Source organism: Phalaenopsis equestris, unplaced genomic scaffold, assembly GCF_001263595.1.
Source record: "Phalaenopsis equestris unplaced genomic scaffold, ASM126359v1 Scaffold000107, whole genome shotgun sequence".
Lineage (NCBI taxonomy): Eukaryota > Viridiplantae > Streptophyta > Magnoliopsida > Asparagales > Orchidaceae > Phalaenopsis > Phalaenopsis equestris.
The window spans coordinates 6,535,431-6,551,423 of record NW_018164549.1 but is presented as its reverse complement, the minus strand read 5'-3'; positions in this window follow the sequence as shown (position 1 = coordinate 6,551,423).

Sequence of the window (15,993 nt, the reverse complement as noted above, 5' to 3'; positions counted from 1 at the left end):
ATATTGGATATTGGATCTTGATTCCTCGAAGAACTCAACTGACATAGTAGATTAAGAACTACTTTCCTTGCTTCCCAAAGACTAAAATTATGGTAATGACATCAAGTATGATGCCCGAGAATAAAGAGCAGTCTTCATTCAGCTTTAGGCTTTGAGGGAGCGGTGGTGATTCTATAGAGTATTTTAATTTTTTGAATGCTAGTTCACATTCATCTAACTAGACAAAATTGTTCGCTCACTTTATTGAATAATGTAGCACACTTATTAACTAATTTTAAGATAAAATGTTGTGACATGTGATCAAGTTTGTAAACTTTTATACCTTATTGGTGTTTCAAGGAGACAACATGTTGATCATCGCCTGAACCATTTCTGAGTTTGCCTTTATTCTCTTCGGGATTAGGATATAGCTGAAGAATTTATCTATAGATGCTCTAAATGTAGGATTGAGAGGACTGAGTTTTATATTATTATTTTTTAATTTTCAAGAGTTTCATTTGAATCTGTCATATAATGCATATGTGTTTTACTTTTCACTAAGATGTCATTCATGTACACTTCAACTTTTTTTCTTTTTGTTTAACAAAAATTACATTCATCAAGTACTGGTAAGTGGTGTCAGTGTTTTAAGCCCAAAGGGAATTATAACATATCAATGAACTCCCACTCTAGTGATGAATGTAGTTTTTTTATCATCAGTTGAATGCATCTTGATCTGATAATATTAGGAGAAGACATTGAGGAAGCTCAACATGGAATGGTCGACCCTCTGCCCATGAACATGTTGATCCATAGTAGGGTACATATCTTTTGGGCAAGTGGTGTTTGGATTGATAAAGTCGATGCTTCTCATCCACTTGTCATTCGATTTTTGCACCATGATAATTTTTTACACCTTACTGGGTATTGAACCTCTTGGATGTAGCCAGCCTCAAATAGCTTTTTGATCTCGACCAAGGTGATAGTTAATGTCCTTATCTTCTGCTTCATCGGTCAAGACACTAAGATAACATTTAAGTGGTGGCATGTGACATCAATTCGTATCCCAGACATCTCAATTACAAACCAAGCAAAGACATGTCGATTGGTCCGAAGGGTATCAATCAAACAAATCCTTGTGACCTATTTCAAAAGCTTCACTTAACTGAAAAAGAAATTTTCAGTGTTTACTTTGATTGCAAGGATCTAAAGGGTGTTCTTTCTGATCTCAGCTCAAGTTGTTTTTATCGGACCCATCTAATTTCCCATAGATAGCACAATTGACTAAAGATGTATGTGTTAGATGCTCGAGATCATTGCGAACAGTGATCATCTCTTTGTTGCCAAGAATCTCACAACTACATGGTGATAGAGGTGATAACCCTAATAGAATTGAATATAAGACAGTCAAAGATAACATTATAGGCAAGTCTTGAGTGAACCATTATGACTTTTTCCTTATTGTTGAATTGCTTATCTTTTTCTCCTTAAATAAGAACTAAATAAATGATTTTATATGCCCCCTTCCTCTCGCTTCAAATATCGAAGAGTGACTTAGTCGCAGTTGTCAATTGCTTACTCCTAAGGCTCGCTTTATAGAGCACTTACTTGAAGACAATGTTCACAAAGCTGACAATGTCAATGAGAGTGCTAATGATCTTGTAGTTAGTAATCAACATGGTGATACACCTAAAATATATAGTCTTTATGTACATATTTTTATACCTATTTTTGAGATATTGTGCTTTAATAGAAGATATTTGTGTGTTTTTCTTTCGGGTATAATCAAATGGATGAAAAATGGTGAAAGGAGTTAAAAAAGATCAAATTTGGAGCAAAAATGAAGAAGGTGTTCAAAAGAACAGTGGCACCTAAGCTCCCAGAACTGGTGATTACGCGTCAGTAAAACCGAGAAGGCCGCGCTTGTGTCAGAAGTAGTTACTCGATGATTCAATGAATTTCGACAAATTTTTGAAGAGGTGTTTGAAGCAACCCTTGGTGAAAACGTAGGAAATAGTTAATGGACATGAAAATACATTCAATTGGCTTTTAAAAAGAGGCAACTCTTGGAAGATTCATTGAATGTAAACACATTTTGAAGAGACACCAATGCACCTTTTGGAAAATTATAAAATAAGACTTGGATTGAAGAACTCTCTCTCTCTTTTCTTCTTTTCGTGAGACTCTTCTACACACACCACTGCCCTCTTTTCCTTTTATTTTGAGTAATAGTTTGTATTGTAAGGGAAGGAAGATATTCAAAGGAACTTCAAGAGTTTGGTAGAGAAGATTTGAGATAGTTTTATCTTTGTGACTACATTTGATTTTAATTTAGACTTCTTGTTTATTTGCATGATTTCTACTTTTAAACTTAAGAATGGTTATATTTTCTCCATGAATTTTGAGTAGTTTTCCTTATCTTTTTTCTTAAAATGATAAGTTATTTAGTATTGGATGAAAGCTGAGTGAAGTATTAATCTTTAATGTTGGAGTAAGTTGTGATGATTTTAAACCTTGTATTTCATTCACTTCTTGATTTGACCAATTAAGATGTTAATATCTGTTGTGATAACATGTAAGATCTGAGATGGTAAGATCTGAGATGGTATTTGAGATGGTATTGTCTAAGTCAACTAATGATAAGAAATACATGAGATTGTATGGATGAGAATGTAATTCATTGATTGAGTGCAAATAAATAGGGAAACAAACTTTGAAGGGTGTAGAAATAGAGGACTTTAGAGTGACAGGCTAAAGCCCCGAATTTGGTTTATAGATTTAGGTTTTAATACGAGATGTTAGCCCTCATATGGAGGGAGAAGAGAGAACTCTAGAGTGAGAGCTTGTGTCTTCCCTACCTAACCCGTCTTCAAGACTATTCAATCTTTAAAATAGTCTATGCATTTATAGTATCTCTAGTAAGGGTAAATAATACTATTGCTCATTTTTTACATAACACAATTTGAATACTTTCACAACAGAATTCTTATAATTGTTATTGATTCATGATAAGGAAAAAAGATATTTTAATTATATTGCCTTCATTTTATAAATATCTAGTTAAGTTAGTTAGTTATTTACTTTACTTTCATTTAAAAATTTTACAAAAAGAATAGAATTTGCATTCCTATTATAGCATCTAAAGTTTGAGTTAGATTTTTTTGCTAAGCATAATTTGTTATCTAATTTCTTCTGATTGTAGTTGCATATTGTCTTTTGTCTCTGTGAGTTTGATATTTGGAGCTTAATCAAAAAGTCCTATATTACTTGATAAAGATACGTATACTTGCGTGTAGTACCCCATATTTAAAAATAATAATTATATTCTTATTTGCTTCGAAATCAAATTTTTTCCTGGTTGTTGCTGGTGATCAAGTTTTTGGCAACATTACAAAGTAAAATTATAATTAAGGAAAAATTAATATTATAACTGCATACGTCGCATTGTCATTTAAAATCATGATCAGATGGTCACAAAAATAACATACTATAAGGATTACCTTTAAAGGGAAAGTCTTAATTGGTGAAGAGTATGTAATGATGTGAGCTACATTTAAGTGTAAGGGTGGTTATACATAGCTCTCATGATTGAAGCCTCTTCAGCCTAGCTCTCCAAAAGGAGTCTCCACCTTCTTTATAATGGCAGGAATTACACGAGTGATACAGATTTTGTGGACTCCGACTAGCTTGTCTGATATTCTCTTAACTAAAGCCTTCCCTTGCAACTAGGTTTTTGCTTCTCACATCATAAATTTTTTTATTTTCCTAATTTAATTAACTTTTTAATTAAGCTACAAAGATGTCGGCAATCATCTGTATCATATCTGTGGTCTTGATGATAGGTGCAGTGTTTCTTAGGATCATGTAGGTAAGCTATGATCGTTATCAAAAGTGCTCTCTTAAAGTAGACTTTATTTTGTATGACCTCAACTATCTTGATCATTGAAACTCTTAAGAGGGTTTGGGTGTTTCTTGTTAGGGTAACGGGAGCTTGTCACATTAAGATGGATGTTGGTAAGGATACTGGGTCGAAATCCTTCAATGGTGCTTTCTATCAGTCGTTCTATGATATTGGCATGATTGAGTGTCACTATAATTGGGTAAAATAACATGAATCATCTCAGTTTCTACCCTTTGCCTTGGGCGGTCCTTTTCTATGGGTTATGCAGGGAGAATTCTACTTCGAAAGAGGAGGGTTGGAGTTATACTTTTCAGCTGATTTGTGGTTGTTGGCCTGCTCCAACAACTTAACAAGCATATTCAGCTATTTCAGGCCTAAGGTACATCGGAAAGATGCTTCATTTAAACCTTATGCTAAGGCAGCATGGGCGACCATGGGTTCCAGGTTCCGCACTCTCACCATCCCCTTTTGGAAGTAGGCGATGAATGACTACAGATTCTCGCTCAATCTATGGAAGAGATATATAAGAGCCTGCGAGCTCTTTTAAGGCTTCTAGGCATCGAGAAACTGTCCAACAAAGATCTGCTTGAAATCAGTGAATGAAGTGAGTACTTCTAGTGGTAAGCTGTTGAACCATCTGAGTGTCGAGACCCTCAAAATAGTAAAGAAAAGAAGATAATTCAACTACGACCTATGTGATCAACTATGACTTATTGACTCACAGCTCACGCAGCTTCCAAATCTAACCTCTATGGTCTGCATACGTGATCATAGTTCAAGCAGCTCTCAAGTATGACCTATGAAACCTAAGAACATCACCACAACTCACCACTATAGCATATGTGACCAACTATGACCTATGTGGAGCACATCTCATGCAGCACCGAACTCTAGTCCCCACAGTCTATGGATGTTTCCACAGCTCGTGTAGCTCTCAACTTAAGCCTTCATTTCCTACGAATGTTATCATGGCTTGCGCAACTCCCGAATTCGGCCACTGTCGCCTACAAACATCATCACGGCTTACCTTTACAACCTACATGACTAATTACAACCTATATTGCTCACAGCTCCTGCAACTTACAATATTTCTAAAGCAATCATCTACCACCTACATGGTGAACTAGTACCACAACTTTCACCTACGAGCTCTACAAAAAGCTGGCATAATAGCCACCGTCTACACATTCACAATGAATTATTGCCTTCATAGCAATCAACTACGACCATCACTGCCTATTAGCTCTATTGTTATTGAAATACCAGTATACATAAACTTTGTACTTCCATATTTACTTGCTCAAAAGAAGAGCAAGCATGTGCACTCACCATTACATAGTGAGCTATTTCAACCGGGTTAGGCTCGTTGTTTTTTACCCCTTTACAGGTTTTTCCACATAAAATTGATGTGTCTCCTCCTGCATACATCTATTTTACCTAAATGTGTGCTCAATTTTCTCGCAACTCTAAGACATTAGATAATCACACAACCGCTGCAGAACTTTTGACATGAATCAAGGATCATTCCATATAAATGGACTCACTAACATTATGGTAATTTTAACAAAACATTAAAATTGTGTATTACATATGTTACTTCATTTTATTGCTTTTGAAAATAATAAATAATCTTGATGAGTCAAAATTAAAAAAAAAAAACAGTGAAATTAGCTTCTCTTGGGACAAACCAAGTGAAGAATATGAATGGAAATTCTAATCATCGGGATGGAAATTGAGTGACATGAGAAAAAATAAAAAATTTAAAAAAAATCCATGAGCTTCTTTTCCAATTCCTTCATATGAGAATAATTAATAGAATAAAAATCTATCCATTTTAAATTTTTTAGCTGTTAAAATGTAGGCCATATTTTACTTATAAATAGGTATTATTAAAGAATATAATTACTTATAAATAGATTTATAATAAGGGCCCGTTTGGGGCAGCTTATAAGTGCGGATGTGTTTTTGAAAACGTCGCGGTACCGTTTTGATCGCACGTTTTGCCCGCTTATCCAAAAACGCGGTTTGATTTTTATACTAAATGCAGACAGCGAGTCGAACATTGTGGTCGACCCGCGGGTCTTGTTTCATGATAAACTGTTTATTTTATCTTGAAATGCACAAGCTGCCCCAAACTCTCCCTAAATTCTACATAAAAAACTCGATATTATTCGGCATAACATAAGCCACAAATCATATTTAAACACAACCTCGACACTGCTAACAAACAAACAGTCCAAGACTGAGTAATTCGTAATTATATGTTAGAAAATGCATTTAAAAAATAATTAAATATAAGGGATCATATCTTTCGGTTGGATCCACTTTTAAATAAATTAAATTTTTCAAGCCAACAAATACTTCTAAATATCTTAAAATAATTCATTTTCACTTTCTCAATAAATAAAATGAAGATTTACATTCATATCATGTAACATCTTGAAACGCGGCCCGCGGTCGAGTGCAGGGATTGACCCGCGGTCTGAGTTTAATGTAAAAAACTCAAACGCGGCAAACCGCGTTTTCAAAAACGCTCAAACCAAAAAGTTAGGCAGGATTTTCAAAAATGCCGCCGCACTTATAAGCTGCTCCAAACGGGCCCATAAACGCTGATGTTAATTTATATAACATTTTAGGGCCATTATATATTAAAAATAAATACCACTTTGAAAATAATTAGACTGTAATGCAAAAATAAAATAAAAAATAAATATCCTTCACGATTTTATGCATTTGCATTCATTTAATACATATTATATTGTTTTTTTTTTTTCCCAGTGATGTGTAATTGGACGGTAGCAAAGGATGCATTGAGCATGCTTTTATAAAGCTTTCGCGATTATTTATTTAATATGCAATCAAGAAAAATTAAGACTTAAATAATAAAAAAAACTTATTTTATAATTAAAAATATAAAATATGACATGTGATTAGAAGCCGTGGTCCATGTGCCACAACAAAACAAGAAAATTTATACCTAATTACTTTCGACGTCGTTTTGTGTAGGGGGTGTAAACGAGTCTCGTTTATATTACGAGCTCAAAAAGTGAGTTTGTGTTCGGCTTATTTATTTAACAAGTTGAACACGAATTGTTCACGAACAAAGAATCATTTTGTACGACATTAATCACGTAGCCATAAAACGTTAAGGATTGGGGCAAATTTTAAAAATAATTGTTTATATTAAAAGATCATTTGAATCTAATTTAATGATTTTTATTCCATTTTCTTGATTAATACTTTTAATTGATTATAATTTTTTTAGCCTTGTTGTCAATTAATTTTTTTAAAAAAATACTACTCATCAATATATATATATATATATATATATAGTATTTCGAGTCTAAATGAGAAGAACACGAACAAACAAAAATTTATTTACTCATATTTGACTCGTTAACTTAGCGAACATGTTGAATATGAGTTACTTAATTAGTCGAACACGAGTTGTTTATGAATAACGAGCCTTTTTGACAGCACTAATTTTGTGTTACTTATCAGCATGTTATTAGCTAATTAATTATTAAGAAATAATAAAACATGAGCTTCTTAACTATTCGTGTTTAGCTAATTAATTATTAAGAAATAATAAAACATGAGCTTCTTAACTATTCGAACACGAGCTATTCAAAAATAACTAATCTTTTTGACAGACCTAATTTTGTGTTACGTCTCAGCATGTTGTTGGCTAATTAATTATTAAGAATTAACAAAAAAAAATCTTATATTGGTGCTCCACCCTACTGCCAGCTTGACAGCAACGGTCGGCCTTCGCCGACGAGAAGGCATCGAGGTCCTGTTTGGAGAGCTTATCGTTTGCCACGTGGACCGATTTAGACTCATGTGAGTGATATGGTCTGCAGGAACTGACCTGATCCGATCTTTCCTTAATTTGTGTGGCTGAAAATACGATTTTGCCACATATATGTAAGGTCATCCATCAGCCACATTTTTAAGCCCTGCCTTTTGTTGGGGGCATTTACATACATATTACTTAATTTCTATAAAGTTATATATCTAATACCTAAGTTTTATTGTTTACATCTATAATACATCAATATATCATTATTATAATTTTTAGGAAGTAAAAAACACTTCTAATATATAGGTATGTTTTAATATATGTAAAAATTGAAGTATAATTCATAGATAAGAAAATACATCAGAATTGAGTAGTAGTTATTTAAGTCTTCTTATTTTGTATGATTGAGGTTGCTTAGCAAAAAGAAGATGATAATTATAAAGGATTTGTTTGCTTCGCTTTTATTAAAAAAAAAAAAAATTTCATACAAAACACCACAATTGTATCACAATAACACCTCATTACAACGACACTAACAACACCACTGTAAAATCACATTTGTTTGACAATAACACTATACCATAACACTAATAACACCACAATTGTATCACAATAACACTATATTACGACGACACTAATAACATCAATATACAATCACATTTTTATGACAATAACATCATATCATAACACTAATAACACTAGAATACAATCATATTTGTATCACAATAACACCACAACATGATAACACTAATAGCACCACTGTACAATCACATTTGTATGGTAATAACACAATATCATAGCACTAATAACTCCACAATACAACAATAATAACACACAATAACACCACAATACGATGACATTAATAACACCACTGCATAACCATATTGGACTGGCAATGAAATCATATCATAACATTAATAACACTACAATACAACTACATTTGTATTACATAACACCAAAATATGATTGTGCTAATAATTCCACTGTATAACTACATTTGTCTTACAATAACACCATAACATAATACTAATAACACCAAAATACAACCACATTTGTATCATAATAACACTACAATACGATGACACTAATTACACCACTATAAAACCAACTTTATATGACAATATCATCATACCATAACAATAAAAACAATATTTGCAATAATAACACCACAATACAACAATATTTGCACTAATAACACCACAATACAACAATATTTGCACTAATAACAACACAATTCAACCACATTATTAACCTCACATTACGACCACACAAATAACACCACATTTATATCATCATAACACTACACTAAAAACACCACCTCACAACCACACTAATAACACAACTATACAACCACACTAATAACACCAATATACAACCACATTTGTATGACAATAACACCATACCTTTAAATATTGTAATTTTGATGTTGAATTGGTGTTTTCATGCAAGTTTTCTTTTTATTATTATTTGATTATGTAGAGGTGTTATTAGTGTTATTCTGGAGATATTTTGGTGTTATTCTGGAAATATTTTTGTGTTATTATGAACATATTTAAGTGTTATTCTTGACATATTTTGGTGTTATTTTGGAGATATTTTGGAGTTATTATAGAGATATTTTGGTGTTATTCTGGTTATATTTTTGTGTTATTTTGAAGATATTTTGTTGTTATTTTGAGCATATTTTGGTCTTATTATAGACATATTTTAGTATTATTATGATATCTACATTGCATCCTTACAGACATATTTTGAAGTTAATATGGATATTTTGTTGTTAGTGTGGACATATTTTGGTGTTATTAAAGACATATTTTGGTGTTATTATAGATATATTTTGGTGTTATTATGAACACATTTTGATGTTATTATGATATCTATGTTGTATCCTTAAGGACATATTTTTTGTTATTACAGACATATTGTAGTGTTATTATGTTGTTACTATTGCAGTATTAGTTAGCAATTGCTATTGGTGTTTATTTTGTTGTTGCGTTCATGTTGAGGTAGTAAAGTGGTTTTATTGTGGACACATTTGCCATTAAAAAAAGACTTTTTGAATTTGACTTCTTTTGTAAGTTTTTGAACCCAAGGATGTCCAATTGAAGGTGTCGACCATCTCTAGTAAGATTTGTTCTTGGTCAAACATCCCCTATCTGAGGAAAATTTGAACACTTTGAAGATTTAAATATCTTCATTTTTTTAATCTGCCTCCATATCAACAAGATCATGTCCTAACACTACACATCCTGAATTGGTGGAATGTTGAACAGAGGGTATTCGAGATTGACAAGAATGAATTAAGTTTAGACTTCGACCAAGTTGTCTTAATGATAGGCATGCCTAATAGAGGACAACTAGTCCATTAGCATAAATCTCCCTCATATGGTGTATCTGCAATACAAATAAATAATTATCTAATTAAGGTTTCATCTAAGGAGTATTATATGCCCTTGAATGAATTGTTTTTAAAGTTTTTATTAATAAACTTATTTTTTTCTTCGAGCAACTTTAGTGTACTAAAAGGTCTTTACACTTTTGCTAAGAATGTACATTCTTTTTCTTCCTTTAATAAGCCTATTGTTGTCTGTGAATTTATTATTGATCAAGTGAATGACATCGTCACAAAACTAAGGTGGAATTAGTCATTTGTGATATATCAATGGATTTGTTTTTCTGCTCATAGTTAGTGTGATGTTTATGTCATTTAAAATTTCCTTTTTCAGTCAAAGAAGATAATGATTTAACTTTTACACAGCTTTGGTTTTATCAGCATACATCTCTATTTACTTCTGCTGCACTTGAGGCAAGGCCTCACATGTTGAGATGGCCAACAAATGTGAGTTGTAACTCACCCCTCATACTTTAATGAAGCTCAACTCTATACTAGTTTTTATCTAATTAAATTTTTTTTTTCTTTTGTGGAAAAGCTAGTTAATGTGTGATTGTAATTATGGATCATTGTAGGTTTACAAATCTTTTTTGGATTTCAAAGACAAAAAACAAGTTTTGCTCGCTCCTTCAATTGAAGGACAACCCAACCCAATTAAAACACCCCAATACATTATCCATGAAACTCATTCCACACCAATATCACCCATTTCATTTGGTGTCGACCCTTTCATTTCAAGTGACATCACTCCGCAACCAAGGTGTCAATAAAGGTTTCAAAGAAATTATTCAATTATTATGATATCAAGAGAAAATTCTTTATGAATTTCAAGAATCAATAAATAACAGAGTGCTCGATTTACAAAATATAGTTACATAGCTAAAGAGTGAATTTAATAAATTGGAAAATAAAAAAATAGCATTGGACTGGAATTTATTGAAGAAAAAAACTTATCAATCGGGTTAAGACTATACAAAACACCAAAGTGGCTAATTAATTTTGACAAGTCTAGAAAGTGGGTCCTCCTTTAGCCATAACTGGCATGGTGGCTCACATGAGGCTCATGTATGGCTCTTTGGCTTCCCTATGGTTTGGGTGAAGCCACATGGCTTGCCTAAGGCTCATGCATGGTCTACATGGCTTGCATTGAAGAAGGAGGGGAAATTTCAAGCTATTGAAAATATTTTCATATATTTCATGTTTAGCCAATTTAATCATGAAATCTTCCTCCATAGGTTTAATCAAATTTTAATGCGGTGAGGGAATGGGATGATTTTTTCATGTGAGCTTTTGTCTTATTGGATTTCGGATTTGGGATTGGCCTTTGTGAGATTTTAGGATGGGTCATGATGAGTTGGTTTTTAGACTTGAATTTGGCCTTGGCTTGGGGTTGATGATGTTGGAGTTGGTCATGATGGGTTTAATAATGTTTTAAATTTTTCATGAAGAGCTTAGGAGAGAAATTTTAATTTGATGGTTGATTTGGATGGGCTTAGGTGGATTTGGTGGATTTGAGTGGATCTGGTGGATTTGGGTGGATTGGGTGGACTTGTAAAATTCATTGTAATGGGCTTTGAATTAATGCTAGTGGATTTGGACTTTTTGGAATTCATTGATCTTTGGATTTGTCATGATGGATTTTTTTTTAGAAATTGATTTTGGGCTCTCAATTCTGACTTATGGGAAACTTTGAAAATTTTTAATTCAATTTTGGTGAGGAGTGTGTATATGGGTGTGATGTATGTGGGGGTGGATTATGGTGGTGAAGTGTGTGTTGTGTGAATTGTGTGTCAATTGGGTGTGTGATGTACGTGCATTCTATGCAGTGTATGTGAGGTGTGTGCATGACTTGTGTATAGTGTATGTGTGTATGAATGGGGTGATAGGTATGTGTATGTATGTGCAGGGATTATAGGGATGGTAAGGGGTATGTGTGGTGCTCCATAGGGATGGAACCTTGAGCTACAAGGGTCCTCCTAAGACATTATCAATCCTTATAGGAACTCAATTTGAGCTTCAATATATTGGTTCTAATCAACTCAACCAAGTGGTTGAAGATTTGAAACCGCACATGTGAGACTACAAAAAATCAAGAGAGGGTTTGACTTCTAATTAGCGTTGGCTCCCAACTAGTCTCCTCAGAAAGTCAAGAGGGAAACCCTAGGATTAAATCCTAGGCTCTGGAAGAGGAATTGAACATAACCAAAAATGAGGTCAACATCAGACTCACTGGGTCAGTGACATATCCCAGTAAAAATAGGAAAAGTGACCGGGCACCACATAAACATATCTGGCTCTAATTATATAAGGAATATAGATTTGGACTTAAGGTATATGACATGAGCCTACTGCTATTGGTCCCGTGTCACGTGGTTCGAGACACCGTAAGCCTCAGAACCTACAGCCCTACCTTATTTTTTTATACAGACTCGATTCTAAGAATCTATAATACATGATAAAAGAGAAAAAATGACTCAATATATAGAAAAAGTTTGCACGGGTTAACTTGTAATGCATATGAGTCATGCCTGACAGGAAGTGCTAAACAACACCTGTAAGAAAGGGTTATCATTACATGCTTCTCCCTGTTACACGTGTGAGTGTGTTTTTGAAGCATGACTCCCTATAAGAAAGAACGAACTAATATACTATGACATAAACACAAACACAATAAGCATGCAAGAACACCAAAATCACAAGCAGAAAAAATCACCGCGCTCGGACAATCAAGCCAGGACATAACAATAGTCGGGTGTAAGAAATGTTGCCTAGTAACCTAGCTCTAGCTAGCACACAATCTATCGAGTTGTGTCCTCATTAGAATCTAAGTGCTCAAGGTAAATTCTTTGGGTATGTATTACTTTGACAGGGTCGTCACACTGGTAATGTCCTAAAGATGCAAGGGGTCGAAAGAGTGGCACCAAGGAAGAATTTTAAAATGACTTGGTCTTACATACGATCTAGCTTGTTATTTGCATAATTTAAAATTATGGAAAATATCTTAAGTAGAAAAACATGAGCATATTTTTTTAGTTTAAAAGAGGGCCATTAAATACATGTCCATACATGCAAGGTGACACAAGTTAAATCCCTTGGATCCTTAGCACAGTCATACTTGTGTTAATCCCGATGCAATAACTCGAATTGCTCGTCGGGGTCTACTTGACAAGAAATACTCGTTAAAGCATCATGACCAACACCAGGTCACTCACTTATCAATCCTGACTCACTATCATGCATGCATGCAAAATGCAAATGCAAGAAAACATACACCAAAGTGATGATGAGTGTATCGTTAAGGCATTGACTGAGAGGTGTGAACATACCATAGAGGCATTGGCTCAATGGTGTGTGTAATGTAGAGGCATTGGCTCAAGGGTGTGAGCAAGTGCACCATGGAGGAATTAACTCAAGTGTGTGAGTGTATCACGAAGGCGTTGATTCAAAGATGTGAGTGTATCGTGAAGGCATTGGCTCAAGGATGTGAACAGACATATCGTAGAGACATTGGTTCAAGGGTGTTAACGTATCATGAAGGCCTTAACTCAAAGGTGTGAGTGTACTGTGGAGGCAGTGGCTCAAGTGTGTGTTGATTTCCCCTAGAAGGAATCACACAAAAGTGAAGTGAGTGTGTGAACAAACACTCAAATACAACTCAAATATGCCATAAATAACTATGCAAAGTTTCATGCAATTAATGTTATTGTGTATATAGAACATGCATATGCAGTTGGTTGAACCCAAGTGAATGGTTGACTGGACCGAGACGACTGATCAAACCCAGCTGCAATGCAGATCGTGTCGAGGCGGCCACTAGAGCTAATGTGCAAGGCTGAAAATTTCAGCTCAGCCAGTTGAGCCAATGTGGAAGGCCAACTCTATTGGGGTTGTTGGTCAAGCCAATGTGCCATGTGTACTGGGCCAGGGAGGCTAGTTGACACCAAATGGTACGTCGACTAAACCATGGTAGCCGATCAAACCCAAAACGATACTTGCAATATGCATCACACAAAACAAGTATCATGATAGAGCATTAGTGTAATACAATGAACATGCAAAGTAGTGATCTGCACTTAATCTAGCGTACTCACTTGGAAGCCTAAGTTTAGAAGTATGTGTGTGTAGCATAGTCGCCTCTGACTTTGGCGAAGGATATGGGGAGTTTTGTATTCCTGATTTTTAGAAGGGAAACACTCAACGAATTGTTGAATGGACTAGCTACAAAAATTTCCCCATCCTACAACTCCCCACAATTTTGTAGAATTGACTAGCTACAAAGTTTTTTTTATTCCGCAAAATCCAAATATTTCAACCCCTTCAGGGAAGGTTGGAAACACCAAAGCCAGGGAAAATTTGGATTCCAACCACTTAGGTCTAGGTCTAAGGGTTTTGCAAGGGAAATATCTCAAATTTATTACGGATTTCTCCACAAAATCTTTCCTAACTTAAGGGCTTTCTCTAGAGTAACAAACATAATCCTAACATTCTCTAGCATAGACCTCGGCCTGGCTAGAAAAGAAAGTGCAAGAGTTTCACAGGATCTCACCAACGCGGTGATTGCGGGTGCATTTCCTTTGCTCCTGCAAATCCCGCTCCAACATGACTTTGAGGGGATAAAGCTTTCCTCCCGTAAGAGAAATGATGAGGCTTCAAGCTCTAAACTCCTTCATCAATGCAAGGAAGGTGCTCTCCTTGTGGTAGGAGAGATGTTTGAGGTCAACAGAAGCCTTGTCAAAAGGAAGCTCTCATTATGGAAGGGGATGTTTGCTCCTTCCTCCTTCTCCAAAGTGAATGGAGCTCTCCTCTTTCTTTGAATATAGTCTTCTTTTAGAAATGATGTAGAGGATGGGGGGCTTGATAAAGGAAATAAAGTGGAGTAAGAAGAAGAGGAAGAGGAAGGATGTGGCTCTCCAAGTTCTCCTCAACTCAAGCAAGCCCTTCCAAGCTAAATAAACTCCTCTTCCCCTAATGAAATTTTGTCCCATCCCTTACTACACATGGATTTAGGCAAATGGGAGGGAAAATTGGCTCCCAAATGTCAACTTATGGCCACTATCCACATTACGTGATGTGAGTGGTCATTTTAGAGTTGGATGTCGCATGGAGCGTCCTTATTTTACCCCTTAAATCAATCGTGGCTATTAGGCTAGCTACTAACAATGGGGAGTCAAAAAGTCAATAATTTTGCCTATGGAAGATGTTGGCTCAGCGCAACCACACCCAAACATGGCATGGTTATGCCAGGCCAAAAGCTCTTAAGCCTGCATTTTCTAAAGGCTGGTGTGACTATTCCCGGTCATGCCAGTTTCCTAGCATTTCTACCCCACATTCATGGCATAGTTATGTCTTTATCATGTCAGGTCAAAATATAAGGGAAATGATCTTTAAACATCAAGGAAGGCCCATATATGTGTTGTAACATTGAAATAATCTCTCAAAATATCAATCATTCCAAGGTGACGCAAAGTGGTCTGAAACCCTAATTCTCACCTCATAGTGCTCGCGGGCAAGTTTTGTCAATTTAGTTGGCCATAAATATGTTCAGATTGATGGGGAAAGATCTCTAAATATCAATATGAGTGTTAAACATGTCCTGAGAAAGAGTCAACCCTATCCCACAGTGAATTTACTATGTAGAAAAAAAATTAATTTGATCTTGATTCTGTGCACATGGCACATACCAGAAGATCCATATGGATATTTGTGCTTCATAATGGTATGAATGGACACCAGGTTATAACAAACAATTCTAGTGGGTATCCTATATGTGTGACTTTAAAATTGATGCCAACACCCTCTTATAGGGTGTTGTTAATTCCTCCATCCTTGTACTAAAAGTATAGTGGAATCAAACTATTCTGAGCCTTGTGCCTTCTGAGATTTTTAAGCTTATAATATATATATATGTGTGTGTAATGT